General features: G+C 41.1%; 2 protein-coding genes across 5 annotated transcripts in view; one reads left to right on the top strand and one right to left on the bottom strand.

Moving 5' to 3' along the window:
* The window catches only part of Lrrn3 (leucine rich repeat neuronal 3), a 30,177-nt gene extending 11,697 nt beyond the window's left edge, over positions 1-18,480 (bottom strand). The window contains exon 1 of the mRNA XM_075947848.1: positions 17,972-18,480. The gene's annotated coding sequence lies outside the window, so the exon portion shown is untranslated. The remainder of the gene's footprint in view (positions 1-17,971) is intronic.
* Immp2l (inner mitochondrial membrane peptidase subunit 2) overlaps positions 1-20,575 on the top strand; it is an 807,887-nt gene that overhangs the window by 390,668 nt on the left and 396,644 nt on the right. The gene's annotated exons all lie outside the window — the stretch shown is intronic.

The raw sequence follows: 20,575 nt of genomic DNA, 5'->3' as shown, positions 1-20,575 counted from the left end.
GTGGTCTGGAGCCTTAATTCTTTATAATGAGCCTTGAACGGTTTGCATTTTAATTTCAAAATTGCTCCAGATTTTCCTCATGCTCCGCGCTTTTCCTATTATACCCTTGACAATTTGCTTAAAGCATCTTTGCTATGTTTTGGTTCGGGGGCCACAAGAAGGATTTAAAATAGCAAAACAAAAGTGCGATTGAAGGCTTGAGAAAAAGCTTCCTGAGCTACAGCTGTGAGCTTCTAAGGTAATCTTTCAAGCAAGGTATGGATGCAGCTCTGATGTCCGTGGCATGTCTGCACGTCATACCGTGCTCAGACGTTCATTTCTGCACCCAAATGAAAATAAATGCAAAAATTAAATTTTTTCATCATTTCTGATGCTTGTATTTTCTTGGAGGGAATAATATTGTTTTGGTCAGAACTGCCACATCTTGTGTGAAGTATAGATTATAAATGGCATGCCATTTTCTGCAATGTAGATGAATTCCAGTGTCCATGGACAGATAGGGTTTTCATAGTCTACTCATCCTTCTAGTTTTTACTATAGGGCTGATCCTAAAGATTCTTTTAAAGGCCTTTATCATTTCCATTAACAACAACGAACAACAAAAATAGCAGCAATGGTCAAACTAATGAGCTACTCCATCCACTTCAGTTCAGCTTCCGCCCACTACTTTGTGTGAGTTCTGCCATAATCCTGACAGCTCTATGTCCATTTCTCATGTGACAGAGGGAGGTTTAGAAATATTTGATGAGTTAGTCCAAGAATAATAATGCCGTCTTAACTTGGTTCCAGATCCTGCCTCCATTATGAACCGTCTATAGCTTAGCTCGTGTTCCATAAAGCCCTGTTAGCCACACCTGGGTCCTTTAGTTGGCCAGCCTAGTGAGTAGAGAGTCTGCTGCCTTACCTGCCTACAGTACCTTCATGCCAGCCCAGTGTCTTTCTCAGTTCACGAGCACAGACATGCTTTCCTTCCTACACAATGACCTTCAACATTACTCTTTTAAAGAGAAAAAATAAAGGTTTATCACATAGCAGTGAACACATCAAATGATTATAAAATTGTGGCTTGAATTCTTCTCTTCAGCGGTGCTTTATTTGTAGATTCCTTCATTGAGCTCTCCATTTATGACTTGCCGTTGCTTCCATAGAAGCCATAGAAGCCAAGACTTTCAGCAACTATGCTCTTGCTTGTTTTCTGTTTGTTTTGTTTCTTTGAACATGTGGAAGTGAGCGGGAAACTGGGAATTAGTTCTCCTTTTCCACTATGTGGGTCCCAGGGATTGAACCCAGTCTTGGCAATGATTGCCTTTCCCAACTGAGCCATCTTGCTTCTTGCTGGCCTTTGTCCAGTGTGTCTAATGTTCAAAATAGTGACTGGCATTGTGGCTCAATAAATATCTGTGAAGTGAGTCAATGACTAGACGAGTGAATGAGTGGATGTCATTTTAATAGTATAAATTATGATGACACCCATTTCCTTTAAAAGCTGCTATACTAGGCAGTCACTTTACCTTGCTCATCTCACTCTTACAGTGTGGATGAGTGGGTTACTGAATGAGGATACAAACTTAGCAAATGAGACATCACTATGCATGCATTTTATTTCAGGACACTATGAAACTAGAACAAAGCCCACATGAAAACACTGTCATACAAGGATATGTAATTAAATTCAAACTGTTAAAAATAATCTTAAAAAAACACTCCAACTCTATCTGTCCTGTATAAGACCTTTAGTAAATATGCTGTCTGTAAACCCAAGGAAACAATATTTATTTTTATATCTTTCTCAATGAGGGGGTGGTTTTCAGTTGGTTTTTGTAAGCTATATGTAATAGCATAATAATGGAGACATAAGACATAGGGTTTCATAATTTTTGGCCTTGCTACAGCACAGGGAACCATGTAAATGGGGGCATAATATGCTCTTAATGTCTGGAAGTGCTAAAGGATTTGCAAAGAATCATGGAAAGTGTTGTAGAAACAACAAAAAGTAATAACAAATATCGAGATAATGGAGGGTAAGTGCCGAGAAAGGCATTATCGAAGACTGGCCTGGTGTGGCTGGAGGCCAGACCTGGCTCCTTCCAGCTGATAGTGATCAAATGGAAAATAATGGTCACACTGACAACCCGTGAAGTAGTATCTTTAGTGAAGCGTGGCTTAGAGTGGGAATAATTGCCAGGAAGTGACACTTACGGCAGTGGATTCAGAAAAGAAATCCACTCTGCTAAGGAAGTGTGTGTGTGTGTGTGTGTACACTCTGTGAAGGAAAAAAAAATGATGCAAATTCCAATGCTATCTCCTGTGAGTAGTACTGGGCAAACACTGGTATTAAGTTTCCGCAGACACCGCACATAGGAAGTAAGTAAAGCGTGCTTCCAAGTGTGAGCTCTGTACGCTAGATGCTGCAATTCTGTCAGCAGAGCTGAAATTATTGTAAATGAATCGGAGCTTTGTAACGGGCAGCTGAGTGCTTCAAATAAATCTTTAGGAGTTCATTATTATCCAATGAAATTATTGCTCACCAGATCTGAAATAACAAATCTGTGGCCTTGACATTTAATCAAAGCATGAAAACACATTTATTGAATCTCATATTTGAGATTATTACTGTAGCAGCGCCCCCAATTAAAGCCTGTGGATTTTAAAAGTTCCATTCAGATGGTGAAATGGAAAATGCCTGTTCTCCACACACAGATTCTTTTCTTTATAGCTTCGTGTTCAATTGCCTTTTCTTGAACATGTATTTTGAGTTTTTAATGAAGAGAAATGGCTTTAATGTAGATTTATATACACATATAAAACAGTTACCCAGTTTCTTTTTAAGAGATAAAAGAGCAAAAATGTTGAAGGACTAATATTTCTCTGATTGATCAGTTGAATGTAAATTGTTTATAATGAAGTATTGAAAAGGAGTTTGTACCTGTTACAAGGTTTATGTGTAGCATTAAGAAGGTTTATATAGTTCCATAATTTGAATTATTAGACATCAAAGAAAAATGCTTTTCAAACTCTGGATTATTAAAGAAAGGGCAGTGAGGGAAAAAAGTAAGAGAGAAGGGAAGAGAAGGGACAGAAAGGAATGTGTGTTTCTGGTCCCCTCTTTTTCACATCCTAGAGAGAAATTCCAAGTATTGTCTATTCATGAGCATCCTCAAATCACACTGCAGCCTAATGTCTTCTCTGATTTAATGGAAACTTTGATTGTTTTCTAGGATTTACATCCACAGTAATTGTTTTTGCATTTTAATATAGAAGGAAGTAGATTGAATAAATGCATAACATATTAGGAGTGCTATTAAGCAGACGATTCTGTGTGGTACTGTTGAATGAATGTTTTCTTTTACTCGTCTGAGCAAAACACAAATTTCTCCAATTATTTTTAAATTGATTGTTCTTTATTGTTGCCTAAGGAAAAGTGGGGGAAATCCATTTATGTGTTGAGTCCATTTCTTTTGTCCTATATAATGAATGGCCCAGCCCAGAACAGTTGCCACACAATCCTGGTACCCATGTCTGAAGGTTTGTGAGGGCAATTTAAAACAGCACCCAGCATGCCAAATCTTTTCTCACACCCATTTTAATTCCTGTTGTTATAGAGTTACTTATAATGCTCTAGTCCCTTCGAGCGGATGTATTTTCCTTATCTTTGCCCTGCTGCGTCTGTAAACTGAAAATATGATCTCTGCGGGCACCACCAGGGAGTCACGGACAAACTCCCGTGGGGCTGCGGTGGTGGAGGGAGAAGACACATCTGTGCTCATCACACCAGCATCTGAAGAGGTCAGAAAAGTTGTCATCTTGTCTCTGAGTTGGAAGAACAGAGCCACATGTGGTGGAGGTCTGAAATCCTAGCGTTTGGAGACCAAGTCAGGAGGATTTTCCTTGTAACAGACAGGTAGACCGACAGGAAAGTATAGAATAAAGCAAACAGAAGCAAGGAGGAAAACTGGTTCCTGAATTGATTTTAGATACTTTGCCTCGTAGTTTTGGGGGATCTGTGTGAGAAGTGGACAGGAATGAGTATTCTGTTTCACTTAGCATAAAGATAGTGAACCGCATGCTGTGGTGAGTGCTAACACCAGTGTGGATGTCCGAAAGTCATGTTTAGTGTGCTTGTGAAAATAGAAAGTGTGTTGTGAGATTAGGGGTGCTTCCCAGAATGTGAATGGTGTCTGTTCTGACACAGGAAAATAAACTTGCCTTTGCTGCTGTGTTAAGAATTGGCCCTTAGACTCTTGTTGGTAGTGTACAGGGATTCAATATGTACAGTAGTGGCATTAATGTGGCTAAGAGAGCTGTGTTGGTCAAAGTAGGGATGCTATAGGCAGTATCTCTGCCGTGACCCAGACACACGGGCAAGTAGTATTTTTATAGACTTCTTTATCCTTTTCCCCCATAAATATGTGTTACAGGTAATATAAATGGCAAAGATAAAAAGCAGGCCCATTCTCAAAGCTATGAAAAAAAAAAGGCGTCTGTGCTGAGAGATTTGTCTCCCTAGGGTGGAAGGAACAGTAAAAAGCATGGTGTATTTGTTTCTTAAAAGGTACTCCAAGAGACGTTTCCCTACAGCAAGCTAAATTGCACGTGGCAGTTGCCACAGCAACCCATTTCTGTGGTTTGCAAAATAAGCAGGCAAACTTGATGCAAATTGTCAGTCAATGAATTTTGTTCTCACGGAAGCTGCTAACATATGTAGCCTTGTTTGGCCAATTGATGTACATTTGTGATTCCCCATTCTCATCTCCTTTCAATGTGCTGTCATGTATTAATATTTCACTCTTCGGCTGTATAATTTCTGAGCTCTATATGCAGTGTTAACTGGAATAACTAGATGTCAGGTTTGTAGGAAGGTTGTTATTGCAAAATGAAGGTTATTTGACATCTGTTTGGCAATTCTTCAGCATATTGATATATCAATTCTTTCGTTTATGAGGAAGATCCAAGTTAATTTTCAAGGGCATTTAAAAAGATTTTAAGTGAATATTTCTTTTATAATCTACATGGATAGAAACATATTTTTCTCTCAATGAGCCCTATGCTGCATAAATGGGCTTAACCCTGGGCTGGAAGTTCCTAAAATGTCATAGTTTCTCTTTGTGCTATGCATTCCAGCAAGTTGGCCTCCATATTGGACTCATGTCTGTATTCAACTCTTCTTGTTTCTCCTCCCTTTCTTTCACGTGTATAAGGCTGCCCCCGCTTTCTCTCTCCTTTTTGTTTTCCTAGTCACTGAAATGTTTAAGAAGTTACAACTTTCACAGCTTGAATCAATTTTGTTCATGCTCTGATGGAATAAGAACCTGGTTGTTTCTATGCGTATTGAAAGTTGGGATAAATGAAATAGCTTACCAGGAATCCACAAATGGTTCCTTAGCAAGTACCCCCGTTTGCTGTCCCTTCCTACAACCTTGCACTTCCCTTCATTTCAAGCCTGTCTTTAGAGCTATCTCCTAAAACCAACAACAGAATGGACTAAAGGAGTAATGGTGAAACTTTTGTGTTGTTTCTCATGATTTCTCATGAATGTTGACAACTGTACTTGGTAATTTCAATTAAAGTTTCCCATCTTTTCTTATGATTCATAGGATGATAGCATAAGCATACTAAATAGAAAATGTATAAACTGGAATCAAGCATCAAGCAACAGAAGTAAGGACATTGCTTAACAACAACAACAAAAATTCCAAATCTAAATGGTTGGTCTCTACGCCAATATTGACTATGGATTACTTAGCTATGGTGATGGGATCAGGACATATAGGGAACTGGAGAAATCAAGTTGTATAACTTTTGTCTCTTCTCTGCTTGAGGTTTCATAATTGCCAATTCTAAAAAAAATAAAAGGTGAAAATGTGAATCTAAAGAAAGTATGTATCCATGCATGTGGGAAGGAGGTAATCCCTCAGCTGAGGGTTTCTCCAGTACACTGAGCTTTGAGAAAGATTGCACAGAAATAAATCTGACCCCAGCGATAGAAAGATTGTTACATTGGGGGTTTGAGAATGAAATGTAGCTTTTGTCCCAAATATGTTTCCATAGGTTTTGCTTTTCTGTGCCCCACTTTTCTCTATACTCACCCCTGGAACTTCTTAAATAGTAAACACAAATATTTTCTTTTTCTTGTTCGCACTCTTGCTACTTGGGTGCTATTTGCTTCTGATATCCAGAAAAGATTGCGTAATTTACTTACTATAATCTACTTTTTTTCCCCCTCACTGTTTCTGTGTAAATAACTCTTAAAGTCTGGGGCAGTCTGATGACACATGAAACCAGTCACAGCTCAGCATGGCAAGATTTTATCACCCTTAATGGCCAGCAGATGTTTTAAAAGTCCCCAGTGTTTAGATACATTTGAAAGTATATGCATGTGTGCATGCATGCATACGCATACAGGATTTGGGCTATATAGTTCAGTTGTTAACTGTAAACATCCAAGAATTTGTCCCAAGGCTTTTTGAGATTTTAGATGTGGGCAAATATTGTTTCTGGAGCTGGAGAATTCTTATGGAAGTTGTTAATATCGATTTGCAAGAATTGCCAATGAGGGGACATATGGGAGAGAAAGGAAACCCATCCCTGGCAAGTTCCAGTTACACGTCGACCCTGTGTAGTCTTACAGACCACATTAGCATCAGCTAATATAAATATAAATAATATAAATATAGAAAATATTTTAGCCACCGAGGGTCCGAAGTGCTCCATATTCACAGCTGTGCTTTCTTCTGAATGGGAACTCACTGTACTGCTTCTTTAACAGTTCAAAGATCGCAGTGGTACTTATCCTCCCAAACACTATCATTATAAGGTGTGAGCTTTCAAGCCTTTTTTTCTTTTGGCGGTGGGGTGTAGCCGTGATGTCTAAGGCTGTGTATTTGACATGGAATGTCCACAAGGAACAGGAAATCCCCGTGTCACAAAAAGAGATGGTCTTATTCTAGGTTTTCTTCCTATAAATAGGAAATCTGTTGCTTCTTTGGTTGCAGCCTTTACTTGTGAACTTTCCTTTAGTAACTTCTCACTCATTCATTTGCTTATCCTGGTTTAGAAAAGGAGACTTGTGGAAGTCAAAGACCAATGCCGCTCGTGTAGTCTTTCCCATGCCACGTTCGCTACCACAACTCTACCCCTAAAATTGTGATGGGGCACAAATTCAGAACTCTAAACCCAGTACATTAACATGCTTGGTGAAGAGTCATGTGTTACTGTCGAGGAAATGCCACTCTACAGAGGCGCCATTGAAAGTGACTGTGTAAGCCGGGCGGTGGTGGCGCACGCCTTTAATCTCAGCACTTGGGAGGCAGAGGAAGGCGGATCTCTGTGAGTTCGAGACCAGCCTGGTCTACAAGAGCTAGTTCCAGGACAGGCTCCAAAACCACAGAGAAACCCTGTCTCAAAAAAAAAAAAGTGACTGTGTGCTGGAGACTGAGTTTCTGGCATCCTGCTGGTGAGAGCATGGGTATGGGATCGTTGATGGAGAATGTCCTGCTGGGTTTTCCTGGAGGGTTGAGTGAAGAAAGAATAGAGTCTATACTTTGAAATTACATCCACACATCTGATGAAGGACATGCTAGGCAAGGGTTGAATCGCCTTCTTTTGGGTTGCAGTTTTTTCTTTAAATAGTGGGGGTGCTTTGGGGAAGTAGCATACGACCTATCTAGTCCCCCCAGTTTGTGGAATCTGTTATACTAATTCTGACTCTGTATTGAATGACATTTGAAATCAAGTTTCCAGACAGTGTAGAATTCCCTCATCGGTTTGGTGGCCCTTCCTCGGTAAGAGCCCAGCTGGAATGTGGTAGGATGGGTGACATGGGGGATGCGCAGGCACACAGGCCAAAATGACTTTTCCCATCGTTGATGTTTCTTTTAAGGACAAGCCATTCTGTTCCTGGCAGACCTCATCTGAGAGCCAGGAGAGAAGAGTGGCATGTTCTCTAGACTGGGGAGAGTAGAGCTGGACCGTGGTTACCACAGTCTTGTCTTCTTGCCAGTGGACTCCATTCAGCTCCTGGAATGGCTCAGTCAGGTATCTTATTTTTTAAAAAAAATCTGTAATTATTTAGTCACACCCTCTTCTCAGTCTATGTTTTGGAGAGAACTACTATATGCATATTTTGGATAAAGTCAAGCAATTTTCACAGAATAAATCTTTACTTGACAGACAATATACCAGCAAAGGCCTCTATCCTCTGCTATTTGCTTGCTATTTAGGACTTTTTTTTTCAGCGATCCCCCCAAAGCATCTGAGGTGTTACTCTCAGAGTTTCTGAATTTCTGCATTTATATAAAACTATCAAGAGAGTTTGGTACAGATCAGTATAGATAAAAATATTTGAGTCTATTTGCTGTGGTACATATGCTTCTCATTATCAATCTGCACCAGCTATGAATATATTCCTGCCTGTCAGATGAAATGAAATGCCACTTTGGGATGAATGACCAGGTAGTATATTGTCTTAGAACATCTCTGCCTTCAAAGATGCATAGAAGCCACTCCCAAGGCACGCACAGGCCAGCGTGCCGCGATGTAACCAGACATGATGGCGTCAGTGGAGAGCCCCATATATCACTGACGCTTATAGTGGCACACGTTAGTACTTCCAGTGCATGTGGGAAGAGATGGAGGGAATTCGTGCTGACCCAAAAGAGGGCTCACCCTTCTTGATGGAGAAGATTGTTCATAGCACATAGTTAAACTTGGAAATGTGCCTTGTCTTTTCCAGATATTCAAAGTATAGAAAAATAATAGAAAATTGGCAGTATTTTCCAAACTGACTCATATTTTAGGAGCAAAATGATAAGTTCAGAACATTGTTCTCTTATGCAATCTGTAAGATATTTATGGTCAAGAAAACTTTAGTTATTTTAAACTCAGCTTCTGTCCTCTGAAATGCAATAGAAATCTTAGAAGTCCACTAAGTCCCTCTGCAATGCAACCATGGCTATTTTAGTATATAGTACGTTGTCTGATTATACATACTAATAAAGATGCTTAAATGGAAATTCTTAATTAGTTGAATTGTAATGCATTCATTATTCATGAAATGAGATTGTGCTGATCAAGTTATGCCATGTGGAAAGTGATAAAGATTGACTAAGTGTTGCGTCAGATCCTTGCTGAGGAACTGAAGGCTGTGGGCCTCCTGTTGGAAACACTGGGAGAAGTGTTTCCCAAAGGATTAATATGAGCCTTTTTCTAAAACTATGTCGTTGGCATGGGACCGAGATTCTTCTTGATAGTCTGGGTTTTGCAGTCAGATAAGAAAAGGTTAGAATCAGGTACTTGCCACTGCATGAATTCAGAAAATTGTTTCTCCATATGGAGCCTCAGCTCCCTCATGGAGAGATAAGGTCTATACAGAGCTTAACTAGGATTCAGAATACTCTATGTGTTGAATTAGTGCTGGCTAACATCTCTCGTTCGTCCCCTCCCCCTTCCTCCAATTGTCATAAAGAAGTAGCAGGAATATGCTATTAAAAGTTTTTAATTAACATTCCTCTTGTTGAGCTAGCAAGATGGCTTGGGGTGGGGAGTCACGAGGCTTGCTGCCCAAACTGGAACCCATGAGAGGGGAGAGAACTGAACCAGCAGGTTTTCCTTTGTCTTCCAGTGCACTTAGGCTGCCCCCACTCACACAGATAGAGACGCAAAGAAAAGAATAAATAAGGCTAACGGTTTGGATATATGCATATCCTTTGTGTATTTTAGTTAGGTGATAATGGTACATTAGACTAGTTTTATTGCTTCATAATTGAACATTTTTGATAGTTGAATTCATTTTTTTTCATAATTTTCATAATTTTTTATTCATCTAACTAGTTACGATTTAAAATACATTTGCATTTTTATAAGACATCGTGTGGGGATATGCACTCTCTTCCTGGTTAGCTGGAGGAAGCCTCAGTTCACAAAGACAAAACTATAAAATCTTTTACCTTCCTTCCACCAACTGGGTTCTAGGGACTGAACTCAGGTTGTCAGGCTTGGTGGCAGCTGCCTTCGCTCACTGGGCAAACTCTCCTCAGAAACATTTTTACATGAGTTTCTCATTTAGCTTTTTCTGTGTGGGACAGAGAAGATGAAGGACTCCCCTGCTAGCCTTCTTTAGTATGGGAGTCACAGTGAAAAACTCACAACTTTTCCCAAGAGCCAGTGGAAATGACTTCTGATAAAGTGTTGGGTTTGGCTTGGCGTTCGCTCTGAAAAGCAAATGGCAGCTTTGGAGAATTGACTCCACCTGGCTAGAAGGTTACTGATACTGGGGAGGATCAATAAGTGTCATTGGAAACCGGTGCTCGTGCTCGCAGTGAGGTGGGATTCCAACTCTTTCACCTTCCTCTGTTTAAAAGGCAATGCACAAGGACAAGCATCAACAGACTGAGAGCAGATCCTGGGGATTGTCATCAATCTGTATTGAAATTTGAGACACATGAGCTAGGATTTGCATCTTTCCTTTGTGCCATTGTTATGCTGTGTGACTTGAGGTGATGAAGCATGTTGAATTCTTCTTCAGAATGTGAAAAAAGATACCTTAGAAACTAAGGTTCAACTTTGTGAGCTGAATTATAAAACTCAGTCCATCGATCTAATGAACACCAAGAGTTAACTGTAAAAAAGGAAAACACTCTTCTCTGAGAAAAGAGAAAGAGAAGATATGAATTAGTACTGCAAAGGGATTCTTCTCTTGACGTGATTTGTACAGATGTTAAGTGGGGGTGTCATTCGGAGCAGCCCGAGTCTAGGAGGGCAGCTTAGACAAGTTGGATTACTGGGGGGCAGGGTTGACCTGTATGGCACAGGTGAGCGTTTTGTAGAGCCAAGCTGGCTTCTTCGGCTTTTTTTTCTTCCTATTCTGTCTTTAATTGGTTGTTGTCTTACTTTTCTTTTCCAAGCTAGTTTTACTCACTTGTAAATGGAATTAATAATAATACTACTTCATATGGCTGTTGTGAGCATTAAGTCAGGACTTAGCCGTAGAGTTTGTTATACAAAGGGCGGTATCACTACCATTGCTTGAGTCAGTAGGTCATCGTCTAAAAGACGAAATATGGTTTGAACCTATGGCTTTCCTGTTTAATCTAATTTAGGCCACAATATTTATTTTAGTTGTTCATTTATTTGACCATTGTGCTCAATAACAGCGAAGTGTAAATGAAAATGGAACTTTGAAAGGAAAGTGGAATTTGCTTGCTCCTTAAAACAAAATTACTCATTAAAGAAGTGTTACTTGACAACAGGCTGGCCGATTTTAAGGAGGTGTCTGAACATCCGCTGTGGCAACTTGGTGTATATAAAACCTGTGTGGATGGCAAAGCACAGTCAGAGGAACAAATACAGATGCTGTATTTGGAAAGAGAATGCATTCAGCTACTCACAGCAAATTGACTTGTTGAATGAAGAAAGTCTAAGCTTATATGTCATGAAGACATTTTATATACATTTCATGCAGAAATTACTATAGCCAGAGTTCGCCAGGTCTGTGTGCGCTTTGAATACTTGTCTGTTCCATCTGTGGTTCTTACAAGGCTTTGTTCTCCCGTCCCACTGCCCTTGCTCTTAAGTGATGGAGCCTTGCATAGCTGGACCCCTTCCTTCCTCTGCATTTTTCCTCTCTGTGCCTCAAGCACCTGCCCTGGGGGCCATCGCCCCCTTGCCCTTGGTTAGAATTAGGATGCCGTCTTTCTAGCTACATATTGAAGTGATTCCCTGCGACTGCTGAAATATTAGCAAAGGTCAGTGCACTCCCCCGTGTCCTGCAGGTGTTGAACACTCTGCGGAGCGTATTTAGTGCTCAGTGTTTCTGAGATTGACTTTTGATAAAAATAGAATGAAGAGAGCCCATCAACACTGCTAGCAAGCTCTGGTGAGCTGGACTTTCTTAGACACATAAATGTGATGATAGGAAATATTCTAAATGTATAAAAACAAAAATGAGTCCATAGTGACCATGTATGTCTGTGGGTAATATCTTTTTTACCCCCACCCTTCCTCCTTTTTTCGAGGCAGGGTTTCTCTGTGCAACAGCCCTGGCTGTTCTGGAACTCATTCACTCTTTAGACCAGAATGACCTTGAGCTCACAGAGAGATCCGCCTGCCTTTGCCTCCTGAGTGCTGGGATTAAAGGCATGAGCCACCACTGCCTGGTCCTTTTTTATTTTCTAAACTGAAGCAGACTTACAAGTTTGTTGACAGTGTGATTTAAATGCCCCAATGCTTGTCTTGAGACTATAGTGTATTATAGAAAGATTATTCCAGGGAATGGATACTAAAATGATTTGGCTTTCTTTATCATCATTGTACATCATTGTATTCACTTAGTGGTTTTAGGAATATATATATATACATACCCCCTAAAGCTTCTTCCCAGCTCCGGAGCACTCATTCATGAGCATGCTTCTAGGAGCATTTTTGTGCCTGGTTCTGGGGTCCCTGCTTTGTAGAAGCAGAAAACTCTGTTTCCCTTCTGATTCCACAGGGACGTAGGTACCAATGGTTTCTGCCTCTGGGAAAAAAAGAACTGTTTTCTGACACCAAACTCTTCATTGATGTAGTCTGCCTGGTAGGGCGGGAAGGTAGAAGTCCTGCAGCCTGAACTCCCTGAGCGAGCTGCTGTGAACCAAGATGTTAGATGTACATCTTGATGGCACACGCATGAAATTCTTTTTGGATTTCTTTCTTTAAAAATTAAGGACAATTTCATTCATTTTAAAGACTATATTTGCTTTTAAAAGTAAAATATATTTATCACTTAGGTTTTTAGACTAAGAAATATTTTGTCAATGAAGTTTGTTGGCATTTTTACCTTATTATTTTGCAAATTTGGCAGTTCACATCTTTAAGTTAGTAACTTCTCTGGTTGGTTGACTAACCAGGAAGGAGTTATTGAAGAAGTGGCTACCCCGTTTACACTCACTGTTGTCCTCATGGGTGGATTGTCTAGTCACCCGAGAACTTGTGTCATGGTTTTTGGTAGCCTAGAAAAGTTCCTGAGGAACTTATCATCCCATCACCTTCAGTTTTGGAGACCTAGGCCCCTCATCTGACTATTGAAGAACTGATGCTGACAGATAGACATGTGGAAGAGTAGGCAGAACACCTTAGATCTATAGGGTGGTTCTTTTTTAACTTTGTAAGGCATAGAATATGTTTTGATCAAATTCTCCCTACTATTTCCCTCGGATCCACCTCACATGGGGTGAGTGTCAGTTTTCTTGGAGGATGTGGCCCTCAGTAGGCGGTGGCGCTCCACCAGATAGTCCTGCATCCTTGCATCTGTTAGCTGTACTAAGTGATTGCTCTTATTCAACATTGGCACACCATTTTTAAACTGTAAGTTAAGAAACGTAGTCTTTTGTTTGCAGAAATCCCCGGACATCTATTTTGATGCCATGTAGAAAGCAAAGGACTAGGGAAGGGCCATCCAGAGGGCAAGTTAATGAGGAAGAGCGTGGCTTCTGTTGTCTCAGATGTAGCAGTGAGTGCTGCCCCACTACCTGCCACTCAGCCAAGACCTTGGCTCCTCCCATGCCAGCATTCTCTCATGTGACAGGACCTCACTGCCCTGTCTTAGAAGAAGGATCATTGCGCCTGGCCTGGCCTCCAGGGTGGTCAGGGGGACAAATGTAAAAAAGTGCGCTGTGAACCATAGAGCCTTAAACAAGCAAACACACCACTGTGTTTTTATCCATTTTTAATCTCCTTCTTTATTTCCCAAAAGTTTTGGGGTCTGTTAATTACTGTTATGTTAATCAAAATCTGGAGAACATTTAGCAACAGAGAGAAATTTTCAAAAAGAAAGGAAATTGAGTTTTAAAAGTAAAGACATGGCTTTGCTCATGAATGCTGTCCCTCTGAAAATGAGGAAAACAGTGTGGGATTGGAGAGGGGGGTTACACTGTTTTCTTTTGTTATGGACAAGCAGGGCATGGGGCATGGGTTTGAGGAAGGAATAGAGAGAGAAATAGTAATACCTTGAAATATTTGAAACAAAAGTAATGTGGATACTTGGAGAATGTCCAGTTTATAGTTAACAACCGCATCTCTAGGCAAAGGGCCGCAGTGTTCTTACTAAGATTTTAAACAGCAGTGGGACCCCCTAAACTGTATGGCTCAACTTAGAGTATAATAAACTATATAAATGGGAACTGGGGGGGGGTGCAATGCCTGTGTGTTATGCACTTGAAATAATCGCTGTTATTGGATGGTAACTTGTGTTTCTACAATACTTTATGTGCATAAACATTTTTAGATTGTTTATACTCTGCATCTTTCTGTGGGGCAGAGAAGGCCAACTTTGAATAATGGAATGAACATTGGAAGGGTTTTTGCTCTAGAGCTCTCCAGTAAATAGCTGGGCAGATTCAAAATCCAGTGACATTTTATTTCATTATAATTATAAAAATGTTAAGCTCTCTGGGTCTCTTCACCTATCAAATGAACATATGAATGAGCTGCTTTCCATTCAAATATGCTGTTAGTCTATGAAAATATCATGTTTCGTCTCCCATTCTGAACCTGTACTTAATGGTGTTTTAGAAAAATTAGGCCTTCCTTATGGTCTAAAGATGGATGAACATGACAGAAAACAGGTGTGTCCAAACTTCACAATCATGCAAATACAGTAAGCGACCAGGTAAATACCGTACTGGACAAAGGTTTGAGATGAACGTTGAATTGTCCTTACCAATCTTGTTCCGATTGCCCTCCCAAAAGCATCTCTGGAGATCTGCTTCTCCCAGCAGGTAAGAGGAAGCTTTTTTGTGCTCCATGCTACTTTTTCTCAGCCATTGGTAACATCTACTTTTGCACACTGGAATTTGATTTCATTTTACATTGTGGCCAAAGGATGAGATGCCACAGGGGCCCCCTTCTTGATATCATTTTATGACTGGGCGGGATGCAGCTGTGCTCTGCGATGCACAGATGCTACCCAGGGAAGTTGTCCTAAGTGTTCCTATATGGTCAGTATGACAGCTTTGTGTTTACAGTATGAACAAGTTACACTGCCGCGTTTAGTGGTTATCGCTGTATTTCCTTTTACATATCAAAGAAACAGTTCATAAATAGCTCAACAGTCAAAACCCAAGCCGTGTAGACTATTCCAGGGGTCTGCAGACATTGTTTCTTAAGATTGGTTGGCACCATATGTACACTTTTACCTAAGTTACTCTTTGGGGGCACCCCTGAAGTAGGAGCACAGTTTTGACAGTGTTTCCCTTTAATGATCTTCAGATCCAATTGAACTTAAAAATTTCCTTAAGTTACAAACCTTTCTGATAACTGTGTCAGCTCACACTGAGCACCAATGTTATGCTAAACAGTAATTTTACACCAGAGCGAGGGAAACAAAAGAGTAAGGGAAAATTGCAACTTCAGACCACTTTGGGGGCAGGGCAGGAAGTGTTAGAAATAAAGAATAGAACAAAGAATCAGTGAGTACATTAGTCACTGGTACACTGATCACCTTTTCCTCACTCCAAACTTGCTGCCTTAGAAAGCAGGTAGTACACTCTATCAAACCATCAACAGCCACAACAACCACCGCCACCAAAGAAAAATCCCCACCTCCTCGCCAGCATCCTAACTTAGCACTTTGCCCCATGACAAGCAGCACCCTGACAAGGTGGCCCCTTTCGGCTTGCCTAGTCTCCAAGCTGTCACTTCCAGTACTGCCGCATGCCTGGGGAGAGTATGGCTGGTGAAGTCTTCCAGATATGCCTGTGTGCCCATCACCTAGCATGGGCTACCACATCACCAAACTCACCGATACATGCCGACGCCACCAGGGCCTGGAGTGCCAGTATTTCTCAGATCCAAGCGGGTACATTGCTGACATACAAAATCTGTGTAAGAGCTTTGCTAAGGTTAAAAAGCAGATCTGCTATTCTTAGCTGTTGCTGGGACTCCGAATTAGGCTGGGTAAGACTGAAGGACGTATGTGTTTGTATGAAAGTTTCCCTGGGAAGGGTCTGGGTGAAAGCCGAAATCCATACTGCAGTGCCACATTAAAACGGCGTTGGAGATGCGAGGCTGTGCGTCTGCTCCCAGCCCTCTCCCTTGCTCAGGAAGTTAGGTGCTCCTTCAGAATAACAGGTCCCCTCTGCTTCAGCAGCAGCTCTTCTAATGAACAGAAGAAAAACGAATGCAACAGCTTTCCTCCCCCTAATAAATCATTGTGTTTTTTGTATGGATTGCATGTGGCGTCGGAGGCAGCGCAAGCCAGGCTGCCAATACTGCCAGCTAATGTCTCAGCTCCTTTCATTTTTCACTTGGAGCAAGAACCCTTTCCTGAAACTTGTTCCTTTCACAGAGGGGAAATCGAAGGCACTGGCAGCCTGGCAAGCTGCTTTATTGTCGTCGTTTACAAAGGTCACGAATTAATTGACTTCTTATGTTACATATTGTAAACGGACTCTTTTTTTTTTTTGACACACTTATAGGAAGGGGGCAGGATCTAAGTGGCTACTCATTGTCTTTCCGTTCTGGCATCTATCATAAACCCGGAAACCAGTAAGTCTGAAATCACAGTTTGGGAAAAGAATAACACCCAGTTTCAAAGCAGCAGACTCCATTAACAGTGAGTTGAACTAAGAAGAAATGAAAGAGCTCCAGCAGCTGAAATCTAAATGCGGCGTTTGTTGTGATGCCTCCCCAGCACCCTTTAGCAGGGCAGGGAAGGCTTCCACAGCCAGCTCAGTGGGTGCTGGCTCTTTGAAAGCATACTCTAAGTAGCCGGCTTGTGCTTACAAGATTGGAAGTAAAAATCAGTCCAGAGAGTGTTCCATGAATCATCACTCCATGGATGCTCAGGGAGTTGACTGGCAGCAATTCTGTCTCAGAGGCGTTGCTTCTGCCACTGAAGATGGGGAACTCAGGGCACAAGTAATATTTGTTGGACCAGGGCACACTGTTTTCTCGATAGGTATTCATATTTTTGGCTTCCCTCTTTATTTCTCCGACTGTCTCCTTTTCGTTAATTTAAGAAGAATCCCTCTCATGTTCATAGCCTGCTTTCAGTAAAATTAGAGGCGCCGAAACAAGGACATATTGTTAAAAAAGGAATAAATTAGAGCTGATTAAGCCACCCAGGTCAGTGAGAGCAAAGGGGATATTACAGTTGGTCTGAACGAGCCATCTGTGGAAATAGGAAATGGACTTTGAAGCCATCCTTCTGTGGTCCTGTTAATTCCCAAAGAAGATGAGAACTCTTCTGGTTCCTAGGACTCTTTTACCTAGCATGGTAGCTCCTGCTGCTGCATTGGCAACCAGGCGTTTGCACTGTCCCTTCCGACCAGTGCGGGGATGGGTTGTTCTTAAAGGGAAGTCATTTACCACAATCGGTAAGATGTAGTCTGGCAGAAATTCAATAACTGTTTGTGATACGCTCGTTCTGCTACTCTGCCTGGTGCCTTTCCCTCCTGACACACAGCAGATTCACCTTCATCTCCATCCACTGGGGCAGGGGGTGAAAAATGCCTCAAAACAGAAACACAGGGGGCTGCTTTTCACGGCCAGAACTGTGAAGAAAAGGACCCCGACCTTTCCATCTCCCTCTTACACGTCTCTGCTTCTCTCTCCCTCCCTCCCTCTCTTTCCTGGTCAATTCTCCCCGAGCCACCCTCTCTCCCCGCTTCTCTCTCTTTCCCTTCTCCCCCTGGGTCCCCTTCTCTTCTCTCTCCCTCCTCTCTCTCCTCCCCCGGCACTGCTCTTTCTCTCCGACTCACGTCCTCGGATGGGCATTCAAGCTAGGAAAATGCCTGGCGGAGAGTCCCACGGACATAGCTAGGCACACACAGAGCCAGAGGGGTTTGCACATCCACTCCAAAGTGAAATGCAAAGAAAAATGCCCTTAGAATTCAGGCAGGCAGGAAACAGCAGAGGAGAATTGAGGTGTGAGATCACAAGCATCAACAAGACACGGAATAGAGAACATTTTAAATAGATAGGTGTATTTTAAACTTACCTTGAATTAGCAGCTTCAGGGATAGCCCTCCTCCCGTGTCCCTGCTTGCACAGTCCCTTGGCTGAGATAATCACATGGCTGTCTTCTTTCCCCAGCATAAATAGGTGCATATGTATGTGTACTAAAGTGTACACAATTACATACTATAGATATGCACACATGCAGGCGATGGTATCTCTTTTTTTTTCTCTATAATATGAAGGAAGGCAGACGCCTGCAGCTAGGATTCCTTCTCTTGCCTGGAACTCTATCCGGCCGCAGGCAGGCTGACGCTCTCAATCCAGGGAAGAGAGATCCTGCTCGCTGGCTTCCCCTCTCCTTGTTTCCATGGTGGTTAGTGGTGCATCGCTCACCAGATCAGTTGTCACACTGACATGGTGCTGCCTGCTCAGCGGGCATTAATAACTGAACACCCTCCACTCCCCAGAGAGGAGCCAATCGCTTCAGACTGCCAAGATGTAGCACACGCAGCTGCTCTAGCCTGGTTGGCTGAGGCAGCCTGTCTGTCCTATGACAGCGCTGCTTAGGGTACAAATAAATGAAACAGGCTTGCATGTTTTTCCTTGGAATCGGCGTCTTTCCTTTTTGCTTTTCCTTTTGGAGGAATGTGCAGGGGTTTCCAACAAGTTTTTCCTTTTGGGATATTTTCAGTCATTTGGAGAAACTGTGGGTTTTTCCCCCTTCTGAGAACAGATAGAAAACATTTATGAATAAGGATTTCCTGAATATTAACACTTGGTAGCGGCTCCACTCCCTGTCTGTGAAGTTTAGCAGTGGCTTTGTATTTCAGGAGGACAGCCTGCAGCTCTAACAACTGCTGTTTGCTTCCTTGTTCTTACTGGATTTAGCCTATGACTGGCAGTTGGCAGCAGTCTTTTTCTTTCCCTCTCTTGCTTGCTTTTTTCCTTTCTTCCCTGTTTTTGTGGTTGATGGTGATGCTTCCTTTTTTTTTCGTGTGTGTGTGTGTGGGGGGGCATTTGTTTGTTCCGTTAGGCTTTAAAATAACATTTCTTATCTGCACTGACCAGATTTTTAAATTACAGCCAATATTTGCTTCTCCAAACCCCACAACATTGTTATGTAAGGGAAAGCATTTAAAAAATAAACTTTTCCAGTAACAACTGCTTCTCTAAATCAGATGCCACAAAGTGGATATGTGTTGCATTGTTTGTGTGTGTACCTGTCTGTGTGTCATATGTATTAATAATGCTTTTCACTGCAATAAACTGAGCACTTAAAGTGAGCCTTTTTATTCTTAAGCTTATTGGCTATTTAACCAGGAAAATATTCTGGATAAGCATTATATGTAAAACATTTTGGATATTTAGGGTAGAAACCACCGCAGCATAGTGAAGTGTTCAGCACATGAACACCTGTGACGAGCAGAAGACCATAATGGGCGTGCTTTTCAGACAGTGCACCGGAGAAACCCCTTGAGAGAACTGCAACACGGGGATCAATTTTCAACAGGTTAAAGCTGCTTTATCTGGGACTCCAGCCCTCGCTTTGAAAGTCTGCCCTCTCGTGGAGGAAAAGGAAATGGCATTTATTAGATTTACTGGGGGATGGGGGACAAAAGCTTTAGCATCTAATTGTTCCCTTAAGGTGTTTACTGAAGTGTTTTAGCGCAGTATTCTGCATCTTAGCCATATGCCAGGAAGCTTAGCCTCACTGATGTTGTCTTTGACTGCCAGATATTTTCATGTTATAGGATTTGTTTTCATCAAAAAATAAAAATATGAATGCTTTAGTTATTGGTTTTAATGATTAGTCAGTAAAGACAGGGCCTTGAACTTCTGCCTAAGCACTTTGAATGCTGTTGCAAGTCTTCCTCAGAATTATTTTTATTTTAGTAAATAATTCATATCCCTAACCTTTTTGATAAAAATGAGTTCAAAACAAAAGTGGCTTCTTCATTGGCCAAGTGACATCTTCTTCTGAATGTTATCCTCTTACCAGACACTCTCCAGGTCCTCAAGCATCTCTTTGGGGGCACACAGTGATACAGCCAGGGAGGAAAGTGCGCATCTCATGCAGCTCCTTAGCCCCCTCATTTTACTTTCTCCAGTTGAAGCGTACTGAATTGCTGTAGTCATTTGAATATTTGTAGGTTTGCTTACATACACAGAAGGATTCTGCTATAATTGTAGCAACTATTTGGAAAAAAAATACTTTAATATTATACTGACTCCTTAACCATTTTATTTTGATTGATTGGTACTGACTTTATAACTGACAAATCCAGAAATCTTTTGATTATTATAATTATAATAATATAACTATTATATTATTATAATAATATAAATATTATTATTTCAATAATAATGATTATTATTATTGAAGGTAAGTTGTGAGGCTCAAAAGGATACATAATAAAATAACTTTTCAAAATGAAACTAATAATCACATGTAGTGCTTAAGTTCCAACTTATTCATAAAGTAATAAAATGTTTTTATAATTTAGAATTGAATAGTAGTCTAAAAGATGCCTTATATATAACAGTTTCCTAGAAATTTGTTTTTACTAAATGACTGCTGTATTTCATATGTAAGGAATGAGATTATTCTTCTAACGTAGGTGCATGATCAATCAAAAGTATATTG

The sequence above is a fragment of the Microtus pennsylvanicus genome, chromosome 14, assembly GCF_037038515.1.
Source record: "Microtus pennsylvanicus isolate mMicPen1 chromosome 14, mMicPen1.hap1, whole genome shotgun sequence".
NCBI classification, from domain to species: Eukaryota; Metazoa; Chordata; class Mammalia; order Rodentia; family Cricetidae; genus Microtus; species Microtus pennsylvanicus.
The sequence above is the reverse complement of the archived record's forward strand: the minus strand, read 5'-3'. Positions and strand labels throughout refer to the sequence as shown.